Genomic DNA, 15234 nt, shown 5'->3' on the forward strand with positions numbered 1-15234 from the left:
TGGCGGCGGGCGGCCAGGGAACGGCCACATCACTGGCCGAAAAAGAGGAGAGTGTGTCCCGCAAGGAGAACGGCCATGGCACGGCCACATCTGCGGCCGACGTAGAGGCGGGCGCGCCGAAGCAGGCCGGGAAGCAACAGGCGTCATCGGCAGCGTGAAAACCGCAGGCTTCATCGGCGGCGTGAAAGCGGCAGATGATGGTGCCGGGCGAGGAGAAGCAAATGCCGGCCGAGGAGCAGCATATGCCAGCATTGGAGCAGGCGGCAACAAAGACAACAACGATGATGGCGGTGTCGTGCAAAGTCCCATCGGCGACGAGGACGGCCCCGTGGGAGAGAATGATGGCGTGGATGACAGCGGCGTGAAAGCGGCAGACGTCATCGGTGGAGTGGAAGCTGACGGTGGCGTGTGCTCGGCTGCACCGCCGCGAGTAGTGGCAGCTGTCATCGGCGTCGTGAAAGCGCCAGATGAAGACACCGGGCAAGGAGCAGCAAATGCCGGCCGAGGAGTAGCGGATGCCGGCGGTGACAAAGACCGGCGTGGTGCTGCTCTTGGCGGCGTTGGAGCCGTGCGTAGTGCCGGCGTTGGAGGCCGGCGTGGTGCTGCTGATGTCAGCAATTGCAGCTGTACGTAGTGCCGGCGTTGGAGCTCGGCGTGGAGCCGGCGTTGGAACTTGGCGTGGAGCCGGCGTTGGAACTTGGCGTGGAGCCGGCGTTGGGGCTAGGCGTGGAGCCAGCGTTGGAGCTGTGCGAAAGCCCGCCAGGCACGTAGATGTCTCCGTGGAAGGAGACGCTTGCGAAGATGACAGCGGTGTGTGCCTGGCTGCACCGCGGTGTATTGTGGGCCCCCCACCACTAGGCGGCTGCCAGACGCCGTCCACACTTGCGGGAAGACGTGCCTGCTCGTCGGAGTCCCCCGGTGCGAAAACCAGGGACGGGCGGGAGGGGGCCAGGAAGAGGGACGAAGACACGTCCCGCGCCGAGTCCCAGCAGGAGGACAAAAGCGACCTCACTGTGGGCTCCACTGGAGCTCTCGGCGAATCAAAAAAGAGAGCGGGAGCTGGCAAAAAGAGCAGCCGGGGAGCAGCCGGGGAGCAGCCGCTGGAAGCTGTGTAGGAGCAGGGAGAAGCAGCTCGGCAGACGACGGGAAGGATGGCGGCGGCGGACGTGCCGGTTGGAGAGCCGCAGTCGGCGACGGAGCCGCAGGAGCCGTGAGACGTGAAGGAGGAGGCGGGCGCGCCGGTCGGTGAGCCGTAGCCGGTAGCGTTGCCGAGAGGAAGGATGGCGGCGGAGGATGCGCCGGTCGGTGAGTCGTAGCCAGTAGCGTTGCCGCGGGAGCTGCGAGGCATGCAGGAAGTGGCGGACGTGCTGGTCGGAGAGCCGTAGCCAGCCGTCGAGCCGAGAGGAAAGATGGCGGCGGGGGACGGCCGGTCGGAGAGCCGAAGCCGGTGGCGTTGCCGAGGGGAGAGGGTCCGCGTCTGTTGGCTGGGACCGCACAAACCTGGCCTTCAAGTCCTCCAGGAATTGTGCGGTCCAGAACGTCGGCTGAGGATTGCCGACAGGGATTCTCGCGAGGACACTTTCTGGCTCGATGATACTGTTGAGAACTCGCATGGCTGCAGTTGTGTGTCCCCGATGATGCAAGAATCCAGGAGAGTTGAGTGACGGTAAGAAAATAATTTAATACTCATAAGAAACAGAAATAAACATGAAGCAGTCTTGCATAGTAAATTCTCCAACATAGATTTTATCATCGAGCACTGAGGAGTGCTCGAGTGCAACATAAATAGACACTAGTGTGATTGACAGCAGGTGTGAACCGCTGCCAATCAATGAAAAGAGAAAAACAACAGTGCTCCGTGAATAAAACAGGAAATACAACAAAATAAGAGCACTGAACAGGAAGTAAATACCAAAACACGAAAAACTAACAGAAATGAAGTGACAGATTGTCACAACATATATTGCTAGAATACATATACACCTAATATAATGAGTATATTGATCTTGCCATCATATTTCTGCATGCTAATTATCATATAACTCTCATAGTATATCATTAGGTATTAAAATGGTTAATGGGTTATACTTGTATAGCGCTTTTTTACCTCAAGGTACTCAAAACGCTTTGACACTATTTCCACGTTCACCCATTCACACACACATTCACACACTGATGACGAGAGCTGCCATGAAAGGCTCTAACCACGACATATCATGAGCAAGGGTGAAGTGTCTTGCTCAAGGACACAACGGACATGACGAGGTTGGTTTGTAAGTGGGGATTGAACCAGGAGCCCTCAGGTTGCTGGCACGACCACTCTCTTAACCGCGCCATGGCATTCCATTACTGGTTAGTTTTAAAGTAACATGTGTAAACAATAGAGCCCTGACATGAGTGTGTGAAGTATTTGTGAGCAGCAATAATCATTAAGATAAGGCAGTGGAGGAGCAGTTACTATAGAAACGGCACTCAGGTGGGACAAAGACAACCCAACCGGCCTTCAAAAAAGAAAGACTTTGTGGAAAAGGAGAAAACAGACTTTTTGCAAGGAGCTAGAGAAAGCAGGACGTCTCCCTTTCACTAGGAAATTGTGTGTCTTTGCTTCAAACGATCACACTGTAAAAAAATCTAAAATGGCCAATCTGAAAATTGACAACGACTGGGTGAGATTTATTAGAGATTAAAAGAACACGCTTTGGAGGAGAAAGTTCTCCTCCCTTCACTCCGTAATACCAACTATTTAAGGTCATTTTATGTTAATAAAGACACCACGCCCATACAGTGACACTCTTTGCTCAAGTGACTTTACCTGCACAGCACATTTCAAGGAGAGAACAGCTACATCAAGCTTCTGTGAGTCGTGTCTTATATTTCTTCGTAGTCAATATGTTGTTTCTTCAATATTTGTTGTTCAGTATCTAATGTGTTTAAGCAATACTCTGGCTTCCTCCAGTTCTTCATTGATGTAGATTTTGAAGTTAGTGCTCCAAGTTGACATTTTGACAACAATGTTTTATTTAGTTTCAGTCATATAATCATGAAAATGGTTTTGTTTCGAGTCAAAATCAATTTCACAATATTTTAGTCAACTAAAAATTTCAGTAGAGCAAAAATAAAAAATAAAAAGAATATAGTTTACACATCTCTTTACAACATGTTCGAAAAGGAGTAGGACAGGGGTCGGCAACCCGTGGCTCCGGAGCCGCATTCGGCTCCTTGATCACTCTAATTCGGGATATTTCCGGATTTTATACCCTCACCTAAAATTGTCCCGGGATAAGCATTGTTCTATGTTCACCCGGACAACAATATTGGGGGCGGACCGTGATGGCAATGCCATTAACGTCCTCCAAAACATGTCTGTCGCGCCCGCTTTTATACCATGCTATCTGCGTACCAGCCTCTAAGTCTTGTGGGCACGCCTGCTTTCACACCATGCTACCCGCGAGCCGGACGGTCAAACGTAGTATGCGATCTCATTTAACACATGCAAGTGAATTGCATGTTCAACAGCCATACAGGTTACACTGAGGGTTGTGATATAAACAACTTTAACACTCTTACTAATAAGCGCCACACTGTGAATCCACACCAAACAAGAATGACAAACCCATTTCGGGAGAACATCCGCACTGTAACACAACATAAACACAACATAACAAATACCCAGAATCCCATGTATCCCTAACTTTTCCGGAATACATTGTACACCCCCGCTATCACCAAACCCCGCCCACCTCAACTGACGCACGGAGCGGGTAGTGGGGGGTTTGGTGGTAGCGAGGTGTATATTGTAGCCCGGAATAGTTAGGGATGCATGGGATTCTGGGTATTTGTTCTGTTGTGTTTATGTTGTGTTACGGTGAGGATGTTCTCCCGAAATGTGTTTGTCATTCTTGTTTGGTGTGGGTTCACAGTGTGGCGCATATTAGTAAGAGTGTTAAAGTTGTTTAAACGGGCACCATCAGAGTGAACTGTACGGATGTTGAACAAGTATTGCAGTCACTTGTATTTGAATGTTGAAGCCATGTACAACATGTGACTTGGCAGGCAAGCTGTTAGTACAGAGTGTAGAGGGCGTTAAATGCAGTGCCCTCATGGCAGAGCCTTATTATTGTTGTCAGGGCGAAAATCAGTAAACATTCGAGAGAATATTTACTCTGACATTCAGGAGTCTGCCGGAAAACTCGGGAGAGTTGGCACTTAAATTCTAGTCAAGGGGCATTCATATAAAACTCGCGGGACGCGCTAACATTATGGCCGCGTGCCTGAGACCGATGGATTATACATAGCACAAAGCAAAAATATAGCTTTTTTGGCTCCCATTGTTTTCTTTATTTTGTGAAACGGGTCAAAATGGCTCTTTGAGTGGTAAAAGTTGCCGACCCCTGCTTTAGGGGCTTCGTAAGTCACCAATGGCGACCAGCAAGAAAGTTTTTACGAGTGGAAAATCCGGCAAACACGATTGTTGCTGAAGCGAACAAAGATCCTGCACAGAGTGAGCTCTGACATGGGTATTTAACAGGGTGTAATTAACAGGGCGACAGGTGGAAACACTCAAAACTACCGGCAGGTGTGTGACCTTAAAGCAGGGGTCCCCAAACTACGGCCCGCCAGCGTCCAAAATCCGGGGCGCGGGTAGTACCAAGTAAAAAAAAAATAATAATAATAATATATATATATATATTTTTTTTTTTAATCTATTCTTTTTCACCCATCCATCAATCCATTTTCTACCGCTTGTCACTATGTCTCCGAGGCACATAATGCACGCCAGCATCCAAAATGCAGAGAATAATTTCACCACACCTCGTGTGTGTGACAATCATTGGTACTTTAACTTTAAAAATCCGGTCCGGGGGTAGTCCCGACTAAAAAAATAAAAAAAGGTGTTGTTTTTGTTTTTTTAAAATATCATTTTTTTTTATCTGTCCCTTTTTCGCCCATCTATCAGTCCATTTTCTACCGCTTGTTACTGGGTGTCCTAGGCAGAAACGGCACGCCAGCATCCAAAATCCGGCCCGCGGGTAGTTCCAAGTAAAAAAAAAAAAAACCTTTTTTTTTTTTTTTTTTTTTTTTTTAATCTGTCCTTTTTCACCCATTCATCAATCCATTTTCTACCGCTTGTTACTGGGTCTCCTAGGCAGATACAACACGCCAGCGTCCAAAATCCGGCCCGCGGGTAGTCCAGACTAAAAAAAATTGTATTTATTAATTTTTTTAATCTATCCTTTTTCGACCATCCATCAATCCATTTTCTACCGCTTGTTATTGGGTCTCCTAGCCGCTCAAGCAAATCATATTGTCTAAAAATGCATTTTCCCAGCGGTAACGGGACGTCATCACGCTTGCGCCACAAAGGCGCGAGTGTGCCATCTTTCAGTCAATTAGTGCACGAGGGGAAAAAATGGCGAAATCTTTGGGGAAACGTAAATTAGACTCTGAGTGTACAGTTTTTAAACATCACTGGACATATGACTTTTAATTAGTTTAAGAAAAAGACAGTTTAGATTGTATATATATATATATATATATGTATATATAAATATATATATACATATATATATATATATACATATATATATGTATATATATATATATATATATATATATATACATATATATATATATGTATATATATATATACATATATATATATATATATATATGTATATATAAATATATATATACATATATATATATATATACATATATATATGTATATATATATATATATATATATATATACATATATATATATATATATATATATACATATATATATATATGTATATATATATATATATATATATATATATATATATATATATATATATATATATATATATATATATATATATATATATATATATATACATTGAGCGTCAAAAAGTTTGTGGACCCCTGCCTTAAAGGCTCCATGCGAAGGAAAAGTAAAGTAATAAAAAAGCAGAGAGTGCTAAAACCAAACATATTTACCAAACACACGGAAAGATAATGACCATAGCTGCAGAGGTGGGTAGTAACGCGCTACATTTACTCCGTTACATTTACTTGAGTAACGTTTGGGATAAATTGTACTTCTATGAGTAGTTTTTATGCAACATACTTTTACTTTTACTTGAGTTTATTTATAGAGAAGAAAAGCTACTTTTACTCCGTTCCATTTATCTACATTCAGCTCGCTACTCGCTCCTTTTTTTAAATCGATCTGTTAATTTTTGTTTTGGTTAATGACAGACCTTCAAAATAGGATACGCATGCCTGCGTTTCACCAATCACCAGAGGTGGGTAGAGTAGCCAGAAATTGTACTCAAGTAAGAGTACAGTTACTTTAAAGATTTATTACTCAAGTAAAAGTAAGGAGCAGTCACCCAAATATTTACTTGAGTAAAAGTAGAAAGTATGTTGTGAAAAAACTACTCAAGTACTGAGTAACTGATGAGTAACCTGATTACGGCAAAAAATAATGCACAAAAACATAAAAATAGCAATGAACAAATTCAGAGCCAGTAATATCTCTTAAGCAACTAAAACAATATTATATATTAAATAATAGTACATTAAAATAAAATGAAAAAAATGGCACATTGAGCCACAATAACTTAACAGCACCATAGCCTCAGTAGGAATCCATTGATTTGATTGATTGATTAAAACATGTATTAGTAGATTGCACAGTACAGTAAATATTCCGTACAATTGACCACTAAATGGTAACACCCCAATAAGTTTTTCAACGTTTATCAATTACTTAGTAAATGACCAAGTCGAGGTGATCTACCTCATAAATACATATACACACTTATCATTTATACACACACATATCATACATACACACACAAATCATTTATACACACACATATAATATATATATACATATATATATATATATATATATATATATATATATATATATATACATTTATATATACAGTATATAATTTATATTTATTTATTTTGCCGTTTTTGTTGACATATTAAAGGTGTTTTAATGAATATACATGCATGTTTAACATATATATTCCTATCTTTCATGAAGACAAGAATATAAGTTGGTGTATTACCTGATTCTGATGACTTGCAATGATTGGAATCAGACGTTCACGTTTTCAAATGGAGGAGAAAAAAAGTTCCTCTTTTCTGTCTAATACCACATGAAAGTCGTTGGTTTTTGGCATCTTATTTGTCCAGCTTCCATATTCGTTTTTATACACTTTACAAGAAATACATTGGCGGCAAACTCCGTGGCTTGCTAGCTTGTTTGCGCTGGCTTTCGGAGACTCTTATTTTGTTAGCGCAGGCGCGATGGAGCGGCACTTTTATTGTGAACACAGGAACTGTGCGATCAGTCTTTAGGCTATTGACGGGAAGTACGGTTGAAATAAAAAGTGTCTTTTTTCCTTTACACTTTCGATTGATTGATTGAAACTTTTATTAGTAGATTGCACAGTACAGTACATATTTCGGACAGTTGACCACTAAATGGTAACAACCGAATACGTTTTTTAACTTGTTTAAGTCGGGTCATGTGACCGCCTGGCTCTGTTTGATTGGTCCAACGTCACCAGTGACTGCATGTGATTGGTGAAACGCAGGCATGCGTGGATTCTACTTTGAAGCTCTGTCATTAACCAAAACAAACATTAACAGATCGATAAAAAAAAGTAGCGAGTAGCGAGCTGAATGTACATGAATGGAACGGAGTAAAAGTAGCGTTTCTTCTCTATAAATATACTCAAGTAAAAGTAAAAGTATGTTGCATAAAAACTACTCGTAGAAGTACAATTTATCCCAAAAGTTACTCAAGTAAATGTAACGGAGTAAATGTAGCGCGTTACTACCCACCTCTGCCAATCACATGCAGTCACTGGTAACGTTGGACCAATCAAACAGAGCCAGGCGGTCACATGACCCGACTTAAACAAGTTGAAAAACGTATTGGGGTGTTACCATTTAGTGGTCAATTGTACGGAATATGTACTGTACTGTGCAATCTAATAATAAAAGTTTCAATCAATCAATCAAAAGTGTAAAGGAAAAAAGACACTTTTTGTTTCAACCGTACTTCCCGTCAAAAGCCTAAAGACTGATCGCACAGTTCCTGTCTTCACAATAAAAGTGCCGCTCCATCGCGCCTGCGCTAACAAAATAAGAGTCTCCGAAAGCCAGCGCAAACAAGCTAGCAAGCTACGTATTTCTTGTAAAGTGTATTAAAACGAATATGGAAGCTGGACAAATAAGATGCCAAAAACCAACGACTTTCATGTGGTATTAGACAGAAAAGAGGAACTTTTTTTCTCCTTCTATTGAAAACGTGGGCGTTATCATCACTATACTGTCTGATTCCAATCAATGTAAGTCATCAGAGTCAGGTAATACACCAACTTATATTCTTGTCTTCATGGAAGATAGGAATTTATATGTTAAACATGCATGTATATTCACTAAAACACCTTTAACATGTCAACAAAAACGGCAAAATAAATAAATATAAATTATATACTGTATATATAAATGTATATATATATATATATATATATATATATATATATACATATACATATATATATGATATGTGTGTGTATATATGATATGTGTGTGTATAAATGATTTGTGTGTGTATATATATGTATATATGAGGTAGATCACCTCGACTTGGTCATTTATTAAGTAATTGATAAACGTTGAAAAACTTATTGGGGTGTTACCATTTAAGTTATTGTGGCTCAATGTGCCATTTTTTTAATTTTATTTTAATGTGCTATTATTTAATGTATATTATTGTTTTAGTTGCTTTAGAGATATTCCTGGCTCTGAATTTGCTCATTGCTATTTTTATGTTTTTGTGCATTATTTGTTGCCGTAATCAGGTTACTCATCAGTTACTCAGTACTTGAGTAGTTTTTTCACAACATACTTTTTACTTTTACTCAAGTAAATATTTGGGTGACTACTCCTTACTTTTACTTGAGTAATGAATCTCTAAAGTAACTGTACTCTTACTTGAGTACAATTTCTGGCTACTCTACCCACCTCTGCATAGCTGTAAGGAGACGTGATGTTACAAACTCGCATGGCTGCAGTAATTGTGACTTATAGGTGTAGGAGATGGGAAGGAGATGAACGGGTAAGACAAGTATTTAATTATAGCTAACGCAGGATTTGCATGAAGCTAACAATGACGACGAGGAAGAACTAAACAATCCCCGAGCCCTCACTGGAGGGCGAGGCAGGTTAAAGTTCAAAAGTTAAAGTACCATTTATTGTCACACACACACACAAGGTGGATTGAAATTATCCTCTGCATTTGACATGCCATCCCCCTTGTTCACCCCCTGGGAGGTGAGGGGAGCAGTGAGCAGCAGCGGTGATTTAACCCCCAATTCCAACCCTTGATGCTGAGTGCCAAGCAGGGAGGTAATGGGTCCCATTATTATAGTCTTTGGTATGACTATTAAAATTGTACTCACTACCTACCGATCTCGGGGCTGACACCACAAGGCCACTGAGCAGCTTGATCGACAGCTAAATCCAGGTGTGCCAGGCTGTCAATCAAGGACAATTGAGGAAGAAAATGACTCAGGGAGACTAACAAGAAGTCGAACTACAATAGGAGTGCTGACTGGGAAATAAATGCAAAAATTTAAAAAAACTGACAAATGTGATGTAACAGATCGTCACACTTGTTACAATGCAGAACATCAGGCACAGGGAAAGGTGTATTTTGTTTGTTATTTCTGGTTAATAAATGTACAAAAGGAAATGATCAAATTAAGACGTTAATTATCTTACGTCTGGCAACGGCTCTGGTAGTGCGGTCAGCCTATTATTCTGTTATTTGGATACTTTATAGTAGTTTTGGATGATACCCCAAATTTAGTAGTTACAGGGTCATACAATGGTCATAATTTAAGTTCTCTTGTGTCCAGGGACATCTTTCCTGAGTTTATGAATATAATACGATTTTTTTTTTTTATGAAAAAAGATTTTGTGACAATAAAACATATTGATGTAATAGTAGTAGTATCGACTAGATACGCTCTTGTACTTTGTATCATGACAGTGGATGTCAGGTGTAGATCCACCCATGGCATTTGTTTAAATTGTGACGCCGGTGAGCTATTGTATCCTCCTATGCAGGGCCGTGCACATGATTATAGAGGGGCAGGGGCTCAAAGTCAGAAAAGGGCAGAACATTTTTTTTTTTTGGTCCTTTACACAATATGGAAATTAATATAAAATTAAATTTGCTAATAGGAAGCTAACTACTTGGCTGTGTGTCCTTTGTGGGTAAAAGTGATTACCATTTTTTTGTGTCAACAAGTTATTGTCATAATGAATTAATTGACATTACCCTAGGCTTGGAAGACATGAAAAGCAACAAAACACTGGTTTATTATTAGGCTTTTTATTGTTAAAGATAAACACTTTATTATTGAACATTGAACAGGGCAATATGAAATAAAAAAAAATACAAAAATGAAAACCCAAATGGAAAAAACTTCAATGTGAAAATCTGTCCTTCTTCTCTTAACTTGATTAAAACACCATCAAGTTGTAACTTATGGTCTTTCTCACTTAATGCTCAGACTAAACAACTGAAACGCAATACAGGGCCAAAAATATGGACCAGGGGCCAGTAGAGGGCTGTAGGATGGAGGCCACCCATACCCAAATATGCTCCTCAATGTAAATTCAGGGCTTCCATGAAATGCTGTGAAATCAGTGCACTATCAGTAGCCAAACCTTCTGGGGGCCTTAAAGCAGCAACCTTAATTATCATTATTATTCTTATTATTATTTTTATTATTATCATTATAATCATTATTATTATCATTATTATGCTGTTAACCCACACAGTAATAGCAAAGTCACAATAAACTTTATATCTAAACCTCTACTGTGAGAGAAATGTGATCCGCCGTAAACAGTGCATTTTATTTTGAAAATTAACCCGGTGTTTTATTTTGTATTTTGTACACTACTTCCTGTCCCGCACGATCCGCTCTGCTCTGTGCGAAATTGATGCGCAATGCTCCGACGTCTGGCAAAAACAGAAGCTGACACATTGAATAATAGAATTATACAGTGTTTTTCTGAAATATTACCCATATTAGATGCTGAATAAGTGGACGGCGACTAGACCATAACTCACAGGTTCAAGTTGCTCCACTGTCACGTCTCCTCAGGGGCGCAGTTGGCTCTCTTTCCTCTCACTTAATTACTTACTCACTCGCCCTCTCTCTCTTTCTCTGGTCCAGGGGTCACCAACCTTTTTGAAACCAAGAGCTACTTCATGGGTAATAATTAATGGGAAGGGCTACCAGTTTGGTACACACTCAAATAAATTGCCAGAAATAGCCAATGTGCTAAATTTACCTTTAATAAATATATTTATTTTGAAAAAATTTAAAAAAGAATTTATGGAACATTATTAGTAATTTTTCCTGATTAAGATTAATTTTTGAATTTTGATGACATGTTTTAAATAGGTTAAAATACAGTCTGCATTTTGTTAGAATATATAACAAATTGCATTGTGAGCTGGGCGGCAGCCGAAGGCAGGGCACTTGGCGGTCCGATCCTCGGCTACAGAAGCTAGCTCTTGGGACGTGGAACGTCACCTCACTGGGGGGGAAGGAGCCTGAGCTAGTGCGCGAGGTAGAGAAGTTCCGGCTGGATATAGTCGGACTCACTTCGACGCACAGCAAGGGCTCTGGAACCAGTTCTCTCGAGAGGGACTGGACCCTCTTCCACTCTGGCGTTGCCGGCAGTGAGAGGCGACGGGCTGGGGTGCCAATTCTCGTTGCCCCCCGGCTCAAAGCCTGCACGTTTGAGTTCAACCCAGTGGACGAGAGGGTAGCTTCCCTTCGCCTTCGGGTGGGGGGACGGGTCCTGACTGTTGTTTGTGCTTACGCACCAAACAGCAGTTCAGAATACCCACCCTTTTTGGGTACACTCGAGGGAGTAGATTAGATTAGATTAGATAGTACTTTATTTATTCCGTCAGGAGTACTGGAAAGTGCTCCTCCGGGTGATTCCCTTGTCCTACTGGGAGACTTCAACGCTCATGTTGGCAACGACAGTGAAACTTGGAGGGGCGTAATTGAGAAGAATGGTCGCCCGGATCTAAACCCGAGTGGTGTTTTGTTATTGGACTTTTGTGCTCGTCACGGATTGTCCATAACAAACACCATGTTCAAACATAAGGGTGTCCATATGTGCACTTGGCACCAGGACACCCTAGGCCGCAGTTCCATGATCGACTTTGTAGTTGTGTCATCGGATTTGCGGCCTTATGTTTTGGACACTCGGGTGAAGAGAGGGGCGGAGCTTTCTACCGACCACCACCTGGTGGTGAGTTGGCTGCGATGGTGGGGGAGGATGCCGGACAGACCTGGCAGGCCCAAGCGCATTGTGAGGGTCTGCCGGGAACGTCTGGCAGAGTCTCCTGTCAGAGAGAGTTTCAATTCACACCTCCGGGAGAACTTTGAACATGTCACGAGGGAGGTGCGGGACATTGAGTCCGAGTGGACCATGTTCCGAACCTCTATTGTCGAGGTGGCAGATCGGAGCTGTGGCCGCGAGGTTGTTGGTGCCTGTCGTGGCGGTAATCCCAGAACCCGTTGGTGGACACCAGCAGTGAGGGATGCCGTCAAGCTGAAGAAGGAGTCCTATCGGGTTCTTTTGGCTCATAGGACTCCGGAGGCAGTGGACGGGTACCGACGGGCCAAGCGGTGTGCAGCTTTAGCGGTCGCGGAGGCAAAAACTCGGACATGGGAAGAGTTCGGGGAAGCCATGGAAAACGACTTCCGGACGGCTTCGAAGCGATTCTGGACCACCATACGGCGCCTCAGGAAGGGGAAGCAGTGCACTATCAACACCGTGTATGGTGCGGATGGTGTTCTGCTGACTTCGACTGCGGATGTTGTGGATTGGTGGAGGGAATACTTCGAAGACCTCCTCAATCCCACCAACACGTCTTTCTTTGAGGAAGCGGTGCCTGGGGAATCTGTAGTGGACTCTCCTATTTCTGGGGCTGAGGTCGCTGAGGTAGTTAAAAAGCTCCTCGGCGGCAAGGCCCCGGGGGTGGATGAGAGCCGCCCGGAGTTCCTTAAGGCTCTGGATGCTGTGGGGCTGTCTTGGTTGACAAGACTCTGCAGCATCGCGTGGACATCGGGGGCGGTACCTCTGGATTGGCAGACCGGGGTGGTGGTCCCTCTCTTTAAGAAGGGGGACCAGAGGGTGTGTTCCAACTATCGTGGGATCACACTCCTCAGCCTTCCCGGTAAGGTTTATTCAGGTGTACTGGAGAGGAGGCTTCGCCGGATAGTCGTACCTCGGAGTCAGGAGGAACAGTGTGGTTTTCGGCCTGGTCGTGGAACTGTGGACCAGCTCTATACTCTCGTCAGGGTTCTTGAGGGTGCAAGGGAGTTTGCCCAACCAGTCTACATGTGCTTTGTGGACTTGGAGAAGGCATTCGACCGTGTCCCTCGGGAAGTCCTGTGGGCAGTGCTAAGAGAGTATGGGGTATCGGACTGTCTTATTGTGGCAGTCCGCTCCCTGTATGATCAGTGTCAGAGCTTGGTCCGCATTGCTGGCAGTAAGTCGGACACGTTTCCAGTGAGGGTTGGACTCCGCCAAGGCTGTCCTTTGTCACCGATTCTGTTCATAACTTTTATGGACAGAATTTCTAGGCGCAGCCAAGGCGTTGAGGGGTTCCGGTTTGGTGGCCACGGGATTAGGTCTCTCCTTTTTCAGATGATGTAGTCCTGATGGCTTCATCTGGCCGGGATCTTCAGCTCTCACTGGATCGGTTCGCAGCCGAGTGTGAAGCGACCGGAATGAGAATCAGCACCTCCAAGTCCGAGTCCATGGTTCTCGCCCGGAAAAGGGTGGAGTGCCATCTCCGGGTTGGGGAGGAGACCCTGCCCCAAGTGGAGAAGTTCAAGTACCTAGGAGTCTTGTTCACGAGTGGGGGAAGAGTGGATCGTGAGATCGACAGGCGGATCGGTGCGGCGTCTTCAGTAATGCGGACGTTGTATCGATCCGTTGTGGTGAAGAAGGAGCTGAGCCGGAAGGCAAAGCTCTCAATTTACCGGTCGATCTACGTTCCCATCCTCACCTATGGTCATGAGCTTTGGGTCATGACCGAAAGGATAAGATCACGGGAACAAGCGGCCGAAATGAGTTTCCTCCGCCGGGTGGCGGGGCTCTCCCTTAGAGATAGGGTGAGAAGCTCTGCCATCCGGGAGGAGCTCAACGTAAAGCCGCTGCTCCTCCACATCGAGAGGAGTCAGATGAAGTGGTTCGGGCATCTGGTCAGGATGCCACCCGAACGCCTCCCTAGGGAGGTGTTTAGGGCACGTCCAGCTGGTAGGAGGCCACGGGGAAGACCCAGGACACGTTGGGAAGACTATGTCTCCCGGCTGGCCTGGGAACGCCTCGGGATCCCCCGGGAAGAGCTAGACGAAGTGGCTGGAGATAGGGAAGTCTGGGCTTCCCTGCTTAGGCTGCTGCCCCCGCGACCCGACCTCGGATAAGCGGAAGATGATGGATGGATGGATGGATATAACAAATTGGACCAAGCTATATTTCTAACAACGACAAATCATTATTTCTTCTAGATTTTCCAGAACAAACATTTTAAAAGAAATTCAAAAGACTTTGAAATTAGATTTAAATTTGATTTTAAAGATTTTCTAGATTTCCCAGAATTATTTTTTTGAATTTTAATCATAGTAAGTTTAAAGAAATATTTCACAAATATTCTTAGTCGAAAAAACAGAAGCTAAAATGAATAATTAATTTAAAAATGTATTTATTGTTCTTTACAATAAAAAAAAATGAAAAAATTCTTGAACATTGATTTAAATTGTCAGGAAAGAATAGGAAGGAATTTAAAAGGTAAAAAGGTATATGTGTTTAAAAATCCTCAAATCATTTTTAAGGTTGTATTTTTTCTCTAAAACTGTCTTTCTGAAAGTTATAAGAAGCAAAGTAAAAAAATAAATGAATTTATTTAAACAAGTGAAGACCAAGTCTTTAAAATATTTTCTTGGAATTTCAAATTCTATTTGAGTTTTGTCTCTTAGAATTCAAAAGATCGAGCAAAGCGAGACCAGCTTGCTAGTAAATAAATAACATTTAAAATAATAGAGGCAGCTCACTGGTAAGTGCTGCTATTTGAGCTGTTTTTAGAACAGGCCAGCGGGCTACTCATCTGGT

General features: G+C 43.1%; 1 protein-coding gene across 1 annotated transcript in view; it reads left to right on the forward strand.

Moving 5' to 3' along the window:
- Positions 1-2829: 2829 nt before the first annotated feature.
- The window catches only part of LOC133556458 (beta-1,4-galactosyltransferase 3-like), a 43792-nt gene continuing 31387 nt past the window's right edge, over positions 2830-15234 (forward strand). The window contains exon 1 of the mRNA XM_061906397.1: positions 2830-2856. The gene's annotated coding sequence lies outside the window, so the exon portion shown is untranslated. The remainder of the gene's footprint in view (positions 2857-15234) is intronic.

The sequence above is a fragment of the Nerophis ophidion genome, linkage group LG07, assembly GCF_033978795.1.
Source record: "Nerophis ophidion isolate RoL-2023_Sa linkage group LG07, RoL_Noph_v1.0, whole genome shotgun sequence".
Classification (NCBI taxonomy): domain Eukaryota; kingdom Metazoa; phylum Chordata; class Actinopteri; order Syngnathiformes; family Syngnathidae; genus Nerophis; species Nerophis ophidion.